Source organism: Brienomyrus brachyistius, chromosome 21 (genome assembly GCF_023856365.1).
Source record: "Brienomyrus brachyistius isolate T26 chromosome 21, BBRACH_0.4, whole genome shotgun sequence".
Taxonomy (NCBI): domain Eukaryota; kingdom Metazoa; phylum Chordata; class Actinopteri; order Osteoglossiformes; family Mormyridae; genus Brienomyrus; species Brienomyrus brachyistius.
Genome location: NC_064553.1, coordinates 2,613,998 through 2,629,367, shown reverse-complemented (window position 1 = coordinate 2,629,367; position 15,370 = coordinate 2,613,998).

The window sequence follows — 15,370 nt, the reverse complement described above, 5'->3', positions numbered from 1 at the left end:
AGCGGCGAATCGGTAAACACACTGCTGCTGGTACCCGCGCTGCTACTAATTTACCGCACGCCAGTGTCTGCCTGACGGCTTGTGATGCAGGCTGAACATAAAAAAAACTGAGTTATGTGACAAAAACAGGCGGAATTCGGCAGGAAGGCGACTGTGCCTCAAGCATCACACACCTGAGCTCCTCCATAGGACGGCGATTCCCTTTTTTTCACCCAAAGCCGCCCAGCAGTTAAACACCTGCCTTCGTTCATGCAAAAAGTCTCCTCTGCTCTCCAGAAGCCAACATCGCCCACTATTATCCGTTTATCGGGGGGGGGGGGGGGGGGGGGATTCTAGTACCCGGGACTGCTAAGAAGAAAAACAGGCATTGTGTTAGACAGCCGTGGTGTTTACACAGACACAAGGGGTAAAAATAGCCGGGGGATACAAAAAACAAGTGGTGTCCTCGGCTGGGGGCGGAGTCTGTGCTTGGCCCCCCCATCAGGGTGCTGATTTTGCCCAGCTGAGACATGTGCTCCATCCCATCAGTCGGTGGAAAAGGCCGGCGCCGGTCCCACACTGCACGGCACTGCCACTGTCTCCTCGGCCTAGTGCCCGCACGCCCAGACGCGACTCGCCAGGATCCGCGTTTCGTCTCGGCGTCCGTGGGGCATTAAAGCCGTCCAATCACATTGGTGTGTCCCGAAGACTTGCCCCTTGTAAGGGGGGGGGCACTGTTATCATTCCAAATCAGTACATTTTTTTTATTTAAGTGCGGGGAGCTCAGTTACTGCTCCCTGTCTCCGTTCACAAGCCCCGGGGCCAGATCGCCCAAGTAAACAGAGCAACTCCCCAGGATCCAGCACCTCCCTGCTGCCGCTGCCCACATCTCACACTCATACGCTATTAAACTGTCACGTGACAAAAGCCGAACGGGCAACGGCGTGGCGAGATCGCCCAGGAACGCCAGCGTCTGCACGGGGGGATCGCCGCCTGCCATCTTCTGAGCCACCACGGACGAATGTCACGACGCCCTCTGCCGTTTTCGTGAGGTGACCCCAGAGTCAGCGCTGGGGCGTGGGGGTTGTCAGGGATGTGCTGATTCTCACCAGCCTGCAGGAGGAGCTCTCCGCTTTAGGGAATCAAACCCCGTGGACACGCGTCACTTGTGGGGGCTCAAATAATGTAGTAATACACTCTTACTTAATGTATTAATTAACCAGTAACTAAGTGTTAGTTATGCGCTGATCCCATGGTCGTTCATATCAATCAATCAAAATGGTTCATGTGTTTCATTCAGTTACTATATTCGTTTGTGACTCGTACTTGAATAGTAACTGAGTTACTTGCACCCTCAACCACGTAACTATTTTTATAGCCCAGCACTGTAATTACCTTCCACAAGTTCTGAAAGGTGTGAAGATGCACAGCTACAGACGCTTATCCTCTACATACATGTGTTCTGGGCCCAGCAGAAGTCAACAGACGTGTTTGTGCGGTACATTTCAGGGCGGGTCCTGCAAACATGCGCCTGCCCCTGTCACAGAGAGAGGTCAAAGGTCACTGGGGTGGGGATACCGGCGAAGGCCGTGATCCATGTCCGATTCGCCGTCGCCCTGGCCATGGGGGCGGGTCGTCCTGAACTCCAGCTCGGCTCCCGGTTCCACAAACATGCAGCGCGTGTGCCGCTAATAGCCGTGCTAATCGCCGAGTGGAACCTGCACGCCACAGGACAAGGAAATCGATTCGCGGGCATATGTGCACGAACCGTGTCTGGTGATACGGATTCCTGAGTCACAAATAAACACGTACAGGCTGCACGTGTGCGCAGGTAACATGAATATGCATGGTAATAACTCACCTTCTTATAAGCAAATTTCCATTTTAAGAGGCATTTTAACAAGGCGGTACGTTACAAACCTTATTTTTTACGGTTGAAAGACATGGAAGTATGCAGTGTGTCGCTTATCCATTTTCATCCGTGAAGATCAATCTCACACACACACACACAAACACTGTGACGCACATTCTGTCCATTCCGATTGGACACAGATGGACTAGAGCAGGATACTGAGACATGCCCCCAGCCGGCCAGTGTGTCATGTCCTCTGACTCCACCCACTTCCTGCAAAGGGGGTGTGGTCAAGCAGGCACTCCTGTCAGCTGGCGTAACGATCAGCCTGGCAGCCCCGTCACTGTCTTGCCCCACCTGTGACAGCACCCTCCTCCTGTCACCCTCCCAGTCACGCCCAGCTACACGTACGCACTCGAATTCTGACGGACCTTCCACTGCTGATAGCGTGTGTGTGATTACCCTGTCAGATACGAATAAAATTAAACAAATAACTGTCACCAGTTTCTGGAATAGCATATTTACGATTATTAGCGAAATTATCATTATGATAATAGTGTTATTATATTACATGATTATACTTAAGATCTTCATTTTATTCACCCATTTACACATTACATATCACTTCTATATCCATTCATTTCCTAGGAACAGCATTAGTGATTTCCGTTTTATTTAGGGCGCTGGTGAATCTCAGGCTGCCATATACCTCGAAACAGCAGAACGCTCCAGCATCTCTCCTCTGCTCCAATTAGCGCAGGCCGCCGTCAAACAGGAAGCGGCACGTCAGCAGGGGTCGGAGGTCGCGCCGCGATCGGGTGCCGTGAAGCGTCCCGGCTGCGTTTCGCGGACGTGGCATTTATTAAACGCCGTATTGACAAATGCATAACGGCGGGTGTCGAGAGCACGCCGGCGATTTGCGTTCAGAGCACCCCCCCCCATCCCCGCACAGCCCCCCCGGGTGTCTCCCGGATAAACATATTCTTTTCAAACAATCACGCTGACAGCCAAATTGCCTGCTTGTCTTTTGTAAGAGGAACCTCTAATAATGTGTATCAGGGGAGGGACGCCTCCCCCTCCCCCCGTCTGCCGCAGACGGGTCCCTAGTGATCGGGTAGCGGTGCATATACGTGCCGTGACAAACATTACAGAAACGCCGTGGAAACGCTCGCATAACGGGGGCGTCCCTGCCGCCTCGCCCACATCTTCCCTCTGCTCCAAAACAGGATCCACTACAGTGACTGTGTCCGTATGCCGGAAAATCCCAGGCAATCCCAAGCCCAAGATGGAGATTCCAGAAGGTTCTACTGCAGAGAGGCATCTTAAAGATACGACTTAATGAGAGGACAGCGCGATATTTACAGCTACCCCAATGTCACACTTTTCAGTTCTGTCACCCTCTGTCAGGAGTTTAATGTTTTTACCGTTTTAATCCCTAAAGCTCACCTCTGACATTTATGTTGAATCTGTGCACATATAAAACAGCTATATTTGCGTATAATGTGTCGGCAGATGACATTCAGGTTCAGAACACCCATACTTTAGGTAGACAAAGGATTCACGCGGTTAATGTAAACCCCAATATCAGGACATAATATTTCTAACATACAATATACATTATACTTTATTAGAGTGTGGTTGCGTTGTTTGCAACCTTGATAATATTTTTTTTAAAAACCCTCCTTTGCTCTTTGAGGGGTGTCACTCACCACATTCAGGCTCATCAAGCCAGGGGTCCTTTTTGGGGGGGGGTGGGGGGGGGGACAGCGAAAACGCACTCGGCCATTTTTAGCGATTTTTATACATTTCAGGGGCGGACGGGTGACATTGTAGGAGATCCCAACGTCTTAATGCTGAGACCGAGAGTCCGCTAACTCAGTCTGATTAGCTCCATTTATCGCTAATTAATTACCTTTATCTAATTAGACGCCCTGTTTCGACTAGACGCGGAGTCAAGTAGACTAGATTATTAGCATGCTCGTTGGGTCTTTTGCAGAAGTCTGAAATTAATGGAATGTGTGAAAGAGGGTGTGTTTTTAATTGCACAGGTGTTGCCTTTCGCCGCAGCTTTATCATCTGTGCGCTCTCTGGGATTATTAGTGGCTTGTTATATGGGGATGAGCCGCTGAAAAGTACCCAGGCACTAGCTCATTAGTTAGGGTTGTTACTGTATTATTTATTACGCATCGGCCTCCCCCCATTATCCCGATTGATTCATGAGCCTTCACAGCCCTTGTTCTCGGCTCGCTACGACGTCACTGGTTGCTGGCCCCCACCACGTCGCCGCCCCCCCCCCCTTCCCACCCCACCACAGAGGCCATCTGACTGCCCCTCCATGTCCCGCACTGCAGCGCACCAGGGGGGTTGGGTCTCCGCGCAGCTACACCCACAATCTAGTTCATTGACACCAACGCGTGCCTCAAAGGAATCACGCAGCTCGAGGAAACCCCTGGAATGCCCAGTAAGGGACAGGATTTAAACACCAAGGACTCGTAACATAAGCACTAAGCCCAGCAATCATAAATGTCTGAATGCAGAGACCAAGATTTATCATTAATACTTCATCTGAGTGTCTGAAACCAGGGGTATTAGAAGCATTTTGAATGTGGGGGGGACACACTGGCATAGAACTAATATTTTATGTTAAATGTGGGGGGGTCCAAATAAATATTTATGAAATGTGAGGGGGACACATCCGCCTCACATTTAATGGCGGTGACGTCCATGTCTGAAACTTTACTTCACATGAGGAAATGTTTGGTTTTAAAACAGAGCTTCTTGATTACAGTACGTCATGCTGAAGAGGGTTATAAACGGGACTGTATTCTACTGTGCGGTAAGACATAGCAAAAGAACCCTAAACCTAACCCTAAACCTAACCCTAAACCTAACCCTAAACCTAACCCTAAACCAAACCCAAACTCAAACCCAAATGCTGACTCTGCGTATTGTGACGGCGATTCAGCTTTATATATCTGACCAACTTGACTTGCTGTGGACAAAAAAACAATAATAATAGCATGTTTATTTACAATTTCAAATTTCCAAACTTCAGCATATATTATTAAATCCAGTTATTCAAATTATATTGTTCTAATACAAAGAAACGTAAAATAAAAAAATACTGAACAAAATGTGCCTGCATTGTATATGAGATCTTAGCCTGACAGCCAGTACAGGGAGCAAAAACTGTTTATGGTAAAGCCTGTAATAAATCTCTGCATCCATATTGAACAAATGCGCAGGCCCGTCAACCGCCGATCGAGCGCATTAGATGCGTTGCTGCCTGCAGCAGCCATACGGAGTTGTGCCTCACGGTCCTGATGATTTCTGCAGAACCAGCTCGGGGCTGACCTCTGACCCCACTGGCGTCAGCTGCTGAGACCCCCCCTCACTCCCCTTCAAGCCCCCCTTTTCTAATCCTGATCAATTATTGGAGTCATTTAAAGGGAGATCTCATCGATACGGAGCAGACGCCGATCTGCGTCATACCGGTGTGCGTATACAGTATTTCACATGTATACATTATACAGAAATGCACCTGTGAGGTAACAGCAAACCCTTGAAATAAATTAAAACAGTGACTCAGTTTTCAGTGTTTCGTACAACTTGAGGCGATTCTGGAACGAATGCTGACATCAAACTTGGAGCGCAACCATGTGGGAGCAGCCTCAAAGCCCCAGATTACCACGGGGGGGGGGACTCTGCAGGGGTTTCAGCCCGACAGGCCGAGTTCCCCCGCCCTTCGACCCCGACCCTGCCAGCTGTCCCATTCCTGCCTCACCCACGGCTGGCTCTGCCTAACAGGCCACATCGGCTTAACGTACCGCCATCGTAACCATCAGATGCCGAGCGGTTTCTGGGGGGATGGGGGTGCCTCACGAGGGGCCACTAACCCGCACATAATCTTTCGGGCCAGTGGTTGGTCTGCAGCCCCTCTGCCATCTTCAGGAGCGCCGCTCGTGCCCGCCGATGATCCATGCAGACAGGCAGCTGTACCCAAGCTCAAGACAAATGTCCCGGAAACGCCTGCCGGCTCCGCGAACACGCCCCCTGCCACGCAGCAGAAGCCCCGCCCCTCTGGCCGCTGCATCTCCCGCATTCCCGCATCTGCCTCTTTGTCTTTTTATGGCCTTTGTTTGTGTTTGTTTTTATTATCATCCAAGATGAGCGAGTAGAAGTCTCGGGCGTTTGATAAATCAGGAGGCCGCGCCCTGCCTGGGGACCCCAGAGCGAGATGCCCGCTGCCGTTTTACCGCGGTTTTAACTCAAGTATTTTATTACAGGCGCTGTGTTTGCAAAGGGAATTTGATTTATAAATAGCAGGGGGATTAGCTTAATTTGGATAGGGCCCTATCACACGCCCCCCCCAGTGCCCTATCCGCCGGGCACCAACTATACAGATTGTCATGTATTGCTGCCACCCTTATGGCCCCTTGTGACAAACCCTTTATTTAATCATTTCTCTGTAAAACGCCACACAACTTGACAATCCCAGCACAGGATCCGTTTCAGCCGTGTTTCGACGCCATCGCTCCGGAAATCATTTTCCTCGGCACCGGGCCGGATCTGCTCGTTAAACGAGCTACGGGTGAGGAAAATTAAGTGAAATAGCACGACACGGCCTGTCATCACCTATTAAATCGCACGTGCAGCCGGCGCTCCCAGTGGTGTTCGTTCCCTCAAATGGGTCATTTTTTTTCCCCCCCGAGATTCAGCTCAGCCGACGAAACGTGCCGATGTGTCACTCGATGGGCACGAGAACTTCCAGACACGGAGATCACGACTGTCAGCTACTTCCTGCGAGGTGGTTTCTCACACGGCCGTATCAGGGTATTTTTTTTCAGTCACATGATGCGGCGGGGTTCCCCGATTGGTCCTTCGGTCTGGATCACTGCTCGATAATGACCCTCGGTGACCTCTGTCTCAGTTGTTCTGCGAGTTCATAAGGTTTTCATAAAGCCTATTTAGGAATGAGGTAGTTGACAGGGTCACGGTGCTACGACAAGAGGAATTGTCATTGTCCACTTTGAATTTTAAGCATTTCTGTGCGAGTGAAATGGCAATATTTTCACAAATGACATTTGCGATTAAGCATATCGTGTCGTGTTCGGATATACAGCTCGCACCACATTCATCATGAGGCATCTATTAAGACCTCTGTCATCGACATCCGCCATCCCCTTGACCTTTTGGCATCATGGCAATTAAAGACGATGTCATCTTTCTAATGACCTGAAGTGACAGCTTTCACACGTGACTGTCCCTCCAAGGAGAGGGGGGGGGGGGGGGGGCAGGTCGGGGAAGACCGGCGCATCTTCACAGGAGGGAAACCAGAGCATAAAACGAGACTAGATGTTGCTGAGGGTTGATGAGGCTCTTCAGCAGGTGCCAACCTTGCCAGACTCGACGGTCAGCAAAGATGGAGCAGCAAAGCAGGCGGAGTCACAGAACGGACCAAAGATACGAGCCAGAGAGAATCAGGGCAGAGTGGGCAGGTATTCGATAGCGGACCTGACCTGCCGAAACTGAGAGAAGGGCCCAGGAAGGAGCTTTAGCCAGAGCTTGCCTGATACAAACCGGCAACCGCACTAGCCTGGGAACCTTGGTGTGGTGGGGCTAATTGCCCCAGTAAATCATCAGCTGCGACATGCCGTCCCGCGATTACGCCCCCGCCCGCTGGCGCCCCCCCTGACAGTGACGCAGTGCGTGCTCTTTCGCACACTTGTCACGGCTGCGCTTCCCCGCGTGTTACCGTGTGGCGGAGAAAGGACAGTAATTAACGGCGGGACGCACGGCGCCTCTGCCAGCCCCTTCATCACCACGTGATAATTGTGCTCCCTGTCTGTCAGGGCCGCCCGTTTTTTTTTCTCCGCGCGATTCCTGCGTGGCTATTTGTCAGCGGGCAGCGCAAAGATGCGGCCCGCACCATGATGAAGCGGCTCGCGACTACTTTTCCTATTTGTCCAAAGGGGGGGTCATTTATATCTGCGGCATTAGCTGTCAAAAATTTCAGCCTGATCCCGGCAACAAGATAAAAGATTCACAGCAAACACACCTGGATCTGCACTTACTGGGGTTTCTCTGAGATGCACCATCATGCTCTGTAATCAAGGGCGGCCGCGTCCCGGGTTTGAGAACATTATTAAGAAGAATTATTAAGTAGAAATAGTCCCCAACCCCCAAATTCATCTACCCACAATCCTCTGTAGCGGCGACCAATTCAGAACAGATAAAGAGTCGCACGCGTGTTAAAAAGGCTTTTACACGAGTGTGTGTGCATGCGTGTGTCATGCTTAGAGTGTCCCAGAAGCAGGACAATGATGCATGCAGCCCCTTGTTATCCTGTTCTGTTTATGTCAGACATCATAAATGTATCTATCACTGCTGACCCCCAGCTGAAAAGGTCATCAGTCATCAAAAGTCATCAATAACTCTGTCGGGGGCTTGGGGAGAGGGAAGGTACATCAGGGGAAGCCAGCGCGACCGTCTGTCGAACGTCTCCCAGCACCCCCCCCTCTGTTGGATTTGACATCTTCATTTCCCTGCCGCGCATGATGCGTGTAATGGGACAGGCGGCCAAAATGGCGGCTTCTGCCCCTCACTCCTCGGGGGGGTTGGCATGACGCCCCACCCGTCACCTGCCGGCGAGGTCTCGTTAGGTCCCATCGCGCTCTGCCCGAGGATTGTGGGAAGGCCTGCAGCGGCAAGTTCCTGTGACCTCGCCGGTCGCTGGGAGGTGGGGCCTGCTGGGTGCAAATTAGAATGGTTAAAAGTATTACGTCAATTAAGGAATTAGGCTGCTTAAATCTATTATGATAATTAAGGAATTAAGCCGGTTAAATCTATTAGGGTAATTAAGCCGGCTACTTTCTCTGTTGCTCTGGAGGGGCCCCGAGTCTGACAAGTGGAGTCCACGTGGTCCAAACTGTGGGGTCAGCCCCTGGCACAGCCCCCCTGCGCCCTGCCCTGCTGGATGTCCATCTCCTTAAGGGGTCAGGGCAGACGGTTGCAGCGGGGGGGGGGGGACAGCACTGGCCCAGCTGGGGACGGCCCTCTCCCTCTGATTAGCAAATCAAAGACTCCGGGGGCAGCCCCCGCCCGCTCCTCCATTTCCGTCCCCTCACCCACTAATCATGTGGCCATTTCTCTCTGACTGACAGTTTTCTGTATAATTGGCCCTGATCTGCCGGGCATGGCTGGGGTGGGACTTTCGGGGTGGGGGTTTAATAACCAGAAAATCCCCTCCGAGGGTCTGTGGGACCCCGGCTCACGGCCCCCACTCGGCCCTCAGGCGCCGCCCGCTGTTTCGGCGGCAAAAGCTGATCTTAATGTTAGATAACAGCGTGAATATTCCATGAGCCCGGAATGTTCCGCAAGCGGCGGAGCCCCGTTAGCAGGTTCTAATTACTGCTCATTTGCCAGAGTATCAAAGTGTAATTACTGTTCATTGTGCACTCCTGAGGAGGGAGGGAAAGTGGCTGCAGGGCCGAGGTGGGGGCCCCCAGACGTCCAGAGGCACGTCTCCACCCCCCCGCCCCCCCGCCCCATTTAAACAGCTTCCATAGTGGCATGTTTGGCTTATTCCTGCAAGCAAACGAACATAATTCTACAAACAAACGTGCTGATCAATCCCAGACTTGGCGGGGTAACCAAGAAACGACAAGGGGAGTGTGCGTGAAGGGGGTGGGGGGCAATCCAAAATATCCGGCTTATTGCTCCCTGTGCTTTGGGTAAATACCAGACAAGAGGAGCGGGACGGCAAGGGGGGGGGGGTGGAGCGGAGGGCTGCCATCATTTCTCTTTGACTTTTCTGGAAAAAAGTATTCTCACCCAATCATGACAGGCGACACCGCGGCGCTACCTGCCAGCTGTTTGACAGTTTCTGTCACCAATTAGCCGCTAAATCAACATCACCCGAGCAACAACACGGCCGCCGCTACCGCTGCCGGCGCTACCGCTGCTGCCGCCTCGCGTGCGTCTGCTCGCCGTCTCCCCGCTCGCAGAAGCGCGGCGGAGGAAAGCCGCCGTCAATCCGTCCCGGAGTGGGCCCAGCCGCCATTGCGGGAGGGGTCCGACAAACCCCAACTAAATCAAACCGACTGTCTCCCCTCCTGGTTGCGGGACATCCAATCTGCAGGGCCGGCCCCTTCCACACTCCCGGGTTCAGGCACTGCCATTGGTGGTTTTAATGAGGACGACCCGTGAGGACCCCCCCCCCCCACACACACCACCCCCCTCCGTGGTGGGACGCTAAATGAGACACAGCCGGGGAAGACCGGCAGCACCCTCGCTAGCGCTCGATCTGCTCTGCCCGGCAATCCGGTCATTATGTGCCCGGTGCTACCACTGATTTACAATGGCGGAGGGGGGGGGGGGGCTCCACCCCCTCCGCGACGGGCAGGTGGGGGCCACCGTGTGATTTTGCATTTACACAGTCTGACTGAATGGCTTATTACTTGCAGATATTTATTTCCCACTTAAGCTGTGTTTGATTACATCCTTCTTAAAGCAGACAGACGGCATCAGGCAGCCGGGACCTGACTGGGCCTGCCAGATGGACGCTTTGGGGACGGGCAGGGTGAGGATGACGAGGATGACGCTGATAATGATGACGACGATGAAGATGATGATGAAGGTGATGATGATGATGGTGACGAAGTCGCGGGTGGAACGGCTGAGCAAGGTAAAACACACAGCGACAGGAGGCTGCCTTTGCTCCCTCCCCGGGACAGGAAAGCATGCTGGAAGCTCCAGTGAATTAACACAGGCCTCTGTAAGACGGACCTGCTAAGGACCCTGCCAGGGCCCTCACAGCCGGCGGAGCCGTAATTAAACATCATCACCTCACGGGCTCTTTCATTTCATTTATTTCTACTTACCTTTTCAGCACCTTAAACGGACCCTCAGCCAGGGCCTGGGAAAGTGCAGCACAATGGTAGACCCTTAACTTTGTATACATCAAGGCCTGGCATGTCAGAGCAGAGAGGATTGTGGGAAATGCATGGCGCCATCGCCGGACAGAGGCGACCCTCTGAGTGAAATGCATGGTGCCATGGGGATGTTAAACAGCTAGCCTAGCACGCTAGCCGGAGCAGCCGGGCCTGCGTTACAGATGAGCCAGTAGGAAATGCGCCTTGATTATAGACAACCTCTTTATGTGTTATGAGGCGGCGCTAATGCTAATCAATACCGCGGCCAACGAGCAATTCATAACGGCATGACAGCCGGCGGGCCTGGCGGCAACGGGCGAGAGCAAGGGCTCCGCATGCAGCCGTGCGCAGCGACACAGCACCATCGCCCCCTTTGAAAAACGGCACCTCGTCTGCTGCCTGTTGTCTCCTGTTCTCCGCTCTCAAGGTGACATTGCCGCATGCAGGATTTCTCCGACGTGCACGTGGAAAATTGAAACTCGAGGAAACCGCCCCGGGTCAAGGTAAAGAACGCTTCCGGATCCGATGGGAATCGGGCTCTCAGCAGTGATTAAATTCCGCTCTCTCGGCTGCCGCGCGGTTTTCCGAAATACCGGAACATTCATCAAAGCTCCCACGTCACGGTGGAAAGACAGTGCCAATTAAAACACGGCGCACCTGAGGAGAGTCGGCGCGCTGAGCCGTGACACTGCTGCTCAGCGGCTCTCCAGGCATCCTGGCCACTCTCATTCTTCCTGTTAAAACCCCCAACGTGTTTCTGTCTCAATCAAACACTCCAGCGCCACCCATGACCACGCGTCGGGCGAAGCTGTAGTCTGGTCCCTTTAAAAAGCCGACTTAGCCGTTAGCATTGGGACGCTATCTGCCGTGTAGGGGACCTCTTACAGTTTAGTATTGGGTTTTGGCAGAGCTAGAGAGTTAAAACAAAAAAAACTGTATGTGATTTCGTGCCAGAGTCCGGGGTTATTGGGAGGTCAGTTGTAAGTGATCTATCCCCACGTGGGGTCACCCTGTCCCCATAGCAAGTGCCCTGCACCCTGGAATCAGGCTACGCGGCTGACAGTCCCCAGTCCTCGGCTGTTTATGCCACAGCGAACCAAGCTGGGACTTCCAGGCAGTAAGCAGTGCCGCAGGCCATCCCGTCTGCCTTCACTCGGGGTGTCGGAGTTCAGCGCTGGCCCGCTCCCCCGCGCCATGCTGGAAAGCCGCCGCCATAAATGGAGGGTCGTCCCTCTCCTCGCCACCAAATCACCTCCTCGCTGGCAGAGGTGCCCCTCCCGGGGGGGCCTGCCTTTTTAAAGCGTGCAAACTCTCAAATTGCTGTTAGATTTCCTTCCCGCAGTTTCTTTGGACCCAGACAGAGAGTGTTTATTGTCTGCTTTGAGTCCCACTGGGTCTTCTTTTGACCGCGGAGGTCTGTGGATGGCTGGGAGGTGGGGTGGGGGTGGGGAAAGGGGGGGCAGCGGGCTCACACCCCCGTCCCAGACACCCTGATGTGTGTTCGCACTGAAAATGGGGATCGGGGGCAGGCCCCAAACTCTCCTTTTCTCACGTCTCACGTCGCAGAGGAGCTTTTGGGAGCCCTGTCCTAGCCACGCCGGCCGGATCCACTCGCGCTCCGGAATGGAACATTCCAGCAAAAACCCGGGCAAATCGCGATTCCGATAAGACGAGGGCTGCCGCTTCGGTGCCCCAGCACGTCACCTGGAACTCCTCGTGTGCCGGGCGAACACCTTCACACGATGACACGTTTGATGACACGTTTCTTTGGCGGGAAGCTGGGGAGGCACAGTCCCATTCGGCGGTGGCCACAAGGGCGGCGACACCGATCCAGTGGATGAGCTCAGTATAAAAAAAAATATGTGTCGCTTTTCTCAAAAATAACACACGAGTGGGAAACGAGGCGTAGCAGACTGCAACGTGCCGAGGCCCAGTGGCCGGCAGGCGTACCGCCTCCCCCAACCCCCGTCTGAGCACAGCGAAGCTCCATAAAACTCCATAAGTGTTTTTCAATGATTTTCATTAGTGTCCTTACGCCTGGCTGTCCACACATCCACCCGCAAAGAGAGAGCAAACACTCGACTTTCGCAATAAATACACAGCATATGTAGCTGACCTAAAAAAAAAAAATCAATAAATGACTTCCCCTTGGTATAAAGTATTTAAAAATGGAGCCCTTGGGCCTGCTTTGTCCGTGACTGGAGGCGTTATTGTACTCTGGCTGTCACGGAGCTCCCCCTCATTACATCCAGACAGCCACAGCTCCTGGCAACATAACTGAAGCCAGGCCACACTCCTATCTAGGCCGCGGGCGCGGTGAGCGCCCAGCGCGGGGCGCTAGCTGCACATCTAAGGAATGGCAAATGAAGGCCATGGCAGGCATGGCAGCGGCGCCGGTCCCGGGCCTGGCCATGGCTGGACGCGGCCCAGTTTGGACCGAGGCCCCCAGAACGCCGGCCAGCACAGTGGGCGGGCGCTTGCCCTCTGTAAAGGCACAGATTATGCATTTTTATACCCCCCCATCCCCACTGCGTCCCTTTTATTTGATGCATATATTCTTTTTGTTAAATGTGATTAGACTCGGATCAGTTCCCGTTCGGCCTCCCGGGGCGCACGGTGCACCAGGACCTCGTGCACAGCAGCACCGCCCTGCTCAGCGGGTGACTGCAGCACGTCCACAGCGTGGCTAATCAGTCTCACAGTGTCCCCACGCCGATGCCGGGGATCAAACGTTAACGTGCCAGCGGATCACGGCACGTCCGCTCACACTCGTGACGTCCAGGCTGCACACCCGTCTGACTCACCAATCCCAGGAAATGAAACCCGCATGACCCCCCCTCCGCACAGACTCCCAGCATGCCCTGGGAACTGCCGGCGCCTTTAAATGGGACAGCCAGCCTGGGTGTGGACCGGTGTCCTCCAGCAACAACATGCTGTTTAATAGGTTCCACATGGCAGTCAGCGGGTCCCGCAGAAGCGGTGCTGAGTACGTGTGTGTGTGTGTGTGTGTGTGCCTGTGTGTGTGCGCACACGTATGTGTGTGCACCTCCTCCAGAGCCCTGCGTCTCTCCAGCTCAGCACTGGTGGCGTTGGGGATTAATTACTTGGCCATGCGGTTGCTCCCAGTGAGGAGGAAACAAATAAACACCACAGACCCGGCAGTCCGAAGCAGACCTCTTGGGGGGGGGGGGGGTGATGGGTGTGTTGGTGGGGGAGGGGGAAATTGGTTGGGGAGGGGGGTGAGTTACAGTTGATCCCACTTGAAGTCCCCAGATAGCGTAGAGACACACACCTGTCGTGTTGTTTTTCCTAGCGAGTATCAGGCACTGTGAAGGCTGGCAGGGGCGGTGGTACCACCGAGCACGGAGTCATAAACGACTGAGCGACAGTGTCGACTGAATGGCCAGACGCCATTCCAGTCATGCACTGGGCATAGTCTTCTCCAACCTGCCACGACCTGCGACCTCCAAGCCCAGATGAGGAACACGGTGGCACGTTACCATGCAGGAACACAGCCACCCAACACCCAGCACGGCCATTTGGACGGGCTGGCATCCCCGCACACAGTGAGCACGACATTCAGGGTCACCACTATGAGAAAAGCCTTGAGACCCTGATCTCCAGCAGGGCCCGGGCCTCCCGACAGGACCTGACCACCAGCAGGCAGCCTCCTAACCCCACCCCAGCCCCTGTACTCCCACTTTCTCAAGTGCTTTGGATATCTACACACCAGATTCTCATTCAGCGGTGAGGCATGAATGAACCTGTATGACAGGAGTGAGCTGTATGACAGGAGTGAGCTGCATGACAGGAGTGAGCTGCATGACAGGAGTGAGCTGTATGACAGGAGTGAGCTGTATGACAGGAGTGAGCTGCATGACAGGAGTGAGCTGTATCCGCAGCAGGGGAAAGGGGAGCAGAATTTCAGGAATGACACCATTTACATAAATGCTGTATAACCAGAGAGATAAGAGTACAAAAAGTCAATGACTGTATGACTATGCAAGACCTGTACGAAACGAGGAAAACAATGATGAGCAGCAGAAAACAATGAAGAGCAGCAGAAAACAATGATGAGCAGCAGAAAACAATAAAGAGCAGCAGAAAACAATGAAGAGCAGCAGAAAACAATGATGAGCAGCAGAAAACAATGAAGAGCATTCATGTGTGAAAAAGTACCACCAGTATATGCCGATGAGTACAAAATAATGGGTGAATTTCACAAGAGTAAATCTGGAAGATTTATATCGATGAGAAACATATATGGCCGTAGTGTCAAAATGACTGTCACGTGATAATGAGTTTCAGCATTACTGAGCAGTCTGTGGAGGACAGAAGGTACATCTGTGCGGTGTGGTTGATGTTAGCATGAAAGACCGCATGGTATGTGACGGTATTAACGTGTCAGGAGGCTAATTCACTATGCCACACTGTCACTACACGCGTCAGATCACGGAACATGCCAAAGCCATGCAGACGCTTCCCGCTTGTAATCGGGACATATTCATTTTGATATTTAGATGGTCAAATCAGATGGTTAAATCATTTGTAAATGAATCAATTTCTCCTTTCCCAGTTCCAGACATCGACTCTAAGTTCCACCGAT